At 36.8% G+C, this 4,920-nt stretch overlaps 1 long non-coding RNA gene across 4 annotated transcripts; it reads left to right on the top strand.

Annotated features, from left to right (window-relative positions):
* The first annotated feature begins 332 nt into the window (after positions 1-332).
* Positions 333-3,674, top strand: LOC130928100 (uncharacterized). Of its 4 annotated transcripts, none has more exons than XR_009066621.1 (9): positions 333-406; positions 926-1,024; positions 1,090-1,196; positions 2,421-2,481; positions 2,554-2,608; positions 2,805-2,873; positions 2,994-3,096; positions 3,180-3,249; positions 3,386-3,674. It is a non-coding gene; the product is annotated as an uncharacterized LOC130928100 (long non-coding RNA). The 4 variants fall into 4 exon arrangements; XR_009066620.1 differs by having other exon boundaries at positions 2,988-3,096; XR_009066619.1 differs by having other exon boundaries at positions 337-406; positions 2,554-2,604; positions 3,386-3,673.
* Positions 3,675-4,920: the final 1,246 nt, after the last annotated feature.

The raw sequence follows: 4,920 nt of genomic DNA, 5'->3' as shown, positions 1-4,920 counted from the left end.
ATAAAAATTGGGCTTGTTTTCCAACATTAGAAGGAAAAACGAATGGCCAACGGACCCAAGACACCTGTTTATCTGTTGCCCGGTGTAATGTCACCCGCTAGGTGTCCATATGGGATCTCTCTTGATGGGTACGTTTGACCTTTCTATGCGCTCAATACTGCTACCTATCGGGTGGAAGCGAAGGTGTTTTGAGACACGTGAAAATTGTCGGCTTGTGTGTGAGAAAATCTGAGAGGAGTCTGGCTGCAGCCCGCCTCTCTCAGTACCCTGCGCCGCTCCTCTCAGTACCCATCCCGCAGACAGGAAATGACGCAATACCGCCGCTCTCAGTCCCCTCAGACCGGAAATGTCGTCAACCCTTGCGACGAAAATAAGTTACGTTATTTCACCTCACGAAGAAAACACGGTAAGTGGCCGCACTGAAAAAAAGTTTTTAAAAGCGTATGCATGTTTAAAAATGTTAGTTAAACAACACTTGCGGTGAAAATATGAAGTGTTTATTCTGAGTTGAAAAGACCGTACTTATATCTAGTATTCTTAATGTAATTTAAATAATGTATTCCTTTACTAACTGCATGTGACTTTGCTCTACTTATATTGTTTAATACGTACTGATGAATTCAGCAGCGAATTGGCTAATGCTGCTAATGCTTTTTACATTTTTTTTTCACAATGAACAGTCTTCTTTGTGTAGTTTTCATTATATTGCACTCTTATTTTTCATTATGTACATGCCTGCAATTCGCAGCTCGCTGTTTTTGTTGTTGTATGGTGTTGTTGTTTTGCCTTCATTTGTTTTTTCTGGTCCTTTGTCGTTTGAATGTTGTCACATGATCCAAATAGGACAAGGTTGTAATTGTTTTTTCTTGATATTGTTACTCTGCTTAGCTATATATTTTTTCATTATTTTGTTTTTTTTTACTAGCTCCAAGATCACCACCCCATTGGGAAGAAACTAAATCACGACCCCCAAATGGTATTCTTCCCATGCAGATACAGGGATGTCACACAGATCCAAATGGAAGTAAGTAGCATAAGTAGTAATGTACTTTAGATTTTGGACTGTGCTTAACACTTTTTTTTTGATAGACATCGAACACAGTAAAACCCACGTGGCAGACAGGACCAATGGTGACAATATAAGACCATGCCGAGCTTCATGGACGGTTCAAACTCATCCTGCCCAGGAACGGCTGGTATGTTTTTATGTCTGAGACAAATGTTGTGCTCAGTGGAAATCTGGATAGGCTTATTATTCCTTATATTAGTTAACAATTGGACATAATTGATTATTTACTCTTTGTTTATTTAACCAATCAACATTCTCATTAGCTTATGCAAATCTTGAATATAAAGAGGCCAGAAATGGTGTTGATTGTCTAAAAAAAGAAAGTTTGATTGACACGTGCTGACTTTTGGAACGTTGGCCTGAACAATGAAATGGAATCAACTGTGAATTTTGAGGATTTAGTTTCTCTAAAGAACATAATGTCACTTGTACAATTAAGTAAAATGTAACTTTTTGTGTTTGTTTTTTGCAGATATGAAATGCATATTTATAACTTGTCTAACAAGTAGCTCATTCAAAGGTATAAAAAAGTATTTTTTGGCGTGTGTAGGGTATTTTAACTATGTAGCCTACAGAATGCTTGTATGGGGTCATGTAGGTGTCTGCGTACGTTTGTATTTATATAACATATGTCCGTGTGTATAGATTATGTTTTTTTCAGGGAAGGACCATATTTGTGGCTGACCCCTATGTTGTTGCAACATGGTGAAAGCCTACAGGATGTGACCCACACATGCATTTGCCTGTAAGGCTGATTAGTAACAACTACAACTTGGAGCATTGGTTCATTTTCAAAGAACAGTCAAATCATAACAAATTAAATGATCCAAATTCCAATTATTTGTGGGAAGAAAAACAGATCCAATCATGAGATCAGGGAACAATTGTTATCTCTAATGAAATTCAGTATCCATTCATATTGGCATGGCGTTTCCATGATGATCCAGAATAGCCTTGTTTGGTTTTGAAGGTATGTTCCAGTCGATCCTTTTATGTTGCCCCTTCAATTAAAGCAGAATTGCACTCCAGATGATTCATCCAATCATTTGAAGCAAATTTCTAAAATGCCACTCTAAAATTGCGAATGTTTTGTTTCAAGGGCGTTGGCCCGGTCTCAACATTGGTAGGGACGAATATAATGCAAGTAAGGTTGCTCAAAAGTTGGTGGGGACAACTTTAGCATCCTGAAAAGTTGGTCGTGTTATGTCCCTACCGTCCCTATGCAAACCTACGCCCTTGTTTTGTTTGCATGAATCATTTAAACCTGACTGGTTGGTGTTCTTATGCATGGAAACACGTTTGTAATTGTTTAACTACTGTATTTAATATGAACCTATATTTTCAATTGCAGAAAACGTTGACAGTCAATCAACAGGGGGACATGGAAAGAGAGGATTGGAAGTGAAATAGAGGTATTTGTAAAAGTGTGTATATTCATTGATTCAAAACTTTAAGGAAGTGACTCGGTTAAATTCTTACGTTAGGGTTTTCCGGGACAGCCATAGGGGAAGGACTGTGGCATCTTCATGTTGATGGTAGGTGAGTTTAACTGTCCAATTTTGTCCTCTGTGATATTTGTATTCATTTATCCATTTGTAGTATGCTCTTTGCACTGTTCTGGATGCTCTCTTTGAGTTTAACCATTGTAAAATGAAGTTCACCGAATCATTCAAATTGGGCTACAAAATATCCTTGTCGTTATTCTTTATTTACACTTGTTTTTAATTTTTGTTAGACTGATATGCCAACTCTGAGGAAGTGGTGGTGTATATTGCTAGCGGACAATTTCAAACTTGGGTGCATGGTAAGTCTTTGAAACTGTTGATATGGCATTCATAGGAAAGTAGGTGCACAGCACCTTAATTCTTTGTTGGAAAATGTGGAATACTTATTTTTGTATTTTTTCAACTTATGTGAGCCACAGGAAAGAGTTTGCCCATTGGACAGATGAGGCAAAAGCATTACTGCAGGGTGAAGTGCCACCAGTCTATCAGTTACAGAAGTGAAATTCGAATATAATTGCTGAGGTCAGCTTTTAAAGACTTTTTAGTGTCCATTACTCTGACGCACTTTTGAACATGCCCCCCTTTATTCACTGATTTATTTTTAGGAAGAGGTGCAACCACAGCTCCTTCAAGTTCGTGGTGGCCCACTCCAAAAAGATATGGCGGGAAAAAATGGTAAGATTGTTTATATACCTAGTTTAATGCAATGCCTGAAAAGAAAAATCAAGTATAAAATTAACAAAGCATCATTTTTATTTTACTTATGTAATATTCAAATAGCTCTTTTTTCTTTCTCTTTTCCAATGAACAGTTTTGGTAAAAGGATTGTGCAAGACAGCACAAAAGCCTCGGACAGGGCTAGGGGAAAAAAAAAAATCAATGCAGTAGGAGTTCCCAAGCATCCTGCAGATGGAGGAGGATGATCACGAACTACAATGTCTTGGAGCCATTCAAGTTCTGTTTCAACCATCTGGAAGATGGATTTACCTTTTTTGAGGAGATTGTTGACTAAAGAAAATATCTATTTTCTCAATAATAATAAAAAATAATAAAAATAAAAAAATAAAGTTTACCACATCAGAACTGGTTGTATTGAGTTCATTTTTCTACACTTATGAATTAGTTGTTTTTTTTTCTTTTATCCCAGATGTTAGTTGTAGGTAGTTTTAATTACCTGTGATGAAGGCGGGAGTGCTTGCCGAAAAATGTCAGGTAATTAAAACAACCTACAACTATTGTCTGGGATAAAAGAAAAAAACAACTAACACATGACAACTTTTGTCATTTCTGTTTGAAATAAAGGTGCCTTTCCTGGAGCAGAAAGTTTATTATAGTTTCTGAATTAGTTAATTAGGATCTTCACCCACATGAATGAATTTAAGTAGCAAAATGAAAGACAAAATTGGTTTGGTTGCAACATTGAGAGAATATTACGTTTTTGATACATTAAATTGTAATGAAGCTATATTAATGTGTCCGTTCATAAAAATGTAAGGATGACAGCAATTTTGTAATAATTCTCAATTGGAGTATATTTTACAATTGACAAACTAAAGTACACACTGTGATAGGTCACAGGCGATCTTTCAGTCACTAATTAAACCTTTATTGCAGTAGTGTGTATTTTAATTTTGATGTACTGTAACCGTGTTTTTCATTTTGGTAAAATCAGCAGGCTTTAACAAACTGACCGCGCTTAAAGAGTTAATCTCCCGATTTCACCAAATCAATTTAAGGAGCATATAAATAAATTATTATTTAAATAATAATGAGTGATGCTGAAACCGAAAATAAAAGACGTGCGAAAAGAAAATAAACTAGTATTTACGTTCGAATGGACGCTAACTATTACGATAAAACCGGAAGCTCGGAGCTCGAGCGCAGCTTCATGTTGTCATTTCCGGTCTGAGAGCTGCGATATTGCGTCACTTCCTGTCTGCGGGATGGGTACTGAGACGAGCGGCGCAGGGTACTGAGAGAGGCGGGCTGCAGCCAGACTCTCTTGGAAAATCTTGGTCAAACATAACATCGAGTGACGTTTGTCTCAAAAATAAATGCGCGTGTTCGCTGTTAAAAAACACAGCTCCAACAATTCACAAGCAAAATTGAATGCTTAAAAAATGTCAAATCATGATAATTGCAAGCACATCATTAAAAAACATGTAAAATTAGCGGAAGTATTTGTGGATTTGAAAAATACATGTGGAAAACGCGGACGTATTTGTGGATCTGAAAAACACGTGAAAATGACTAATGTATTCGTGAGAATCGCGGACGTATTTGTGAATTTGAAAAACGTTTGAATCGCGAATGTGCTTGTGTGTGAAAATTTGACCGTTTCTTTTT

This window comes from Corythoichthys intestinalis, chromosome 13 (genome assembly GCF_030265065.1).
Source record: "Corythoichthys intestinalis isolate RoL2023-P3 chromosome 13, ASM3026506v1, whole genome shotgun sequence".
Classification (NCBI taxonomy): domain Eukaryota; kingdom Metazoa; phylum Chordata; class Actinopteri; order Syngnathiformes; family Syngnathidae; genus Corythoichthys; species Corythoichthys intestinalis.
The sequence above is the reverse complement of the archived record's forward strand: the minus strand, read 5'-3'. Positions and strand labels throughout refer to the sequence as shown.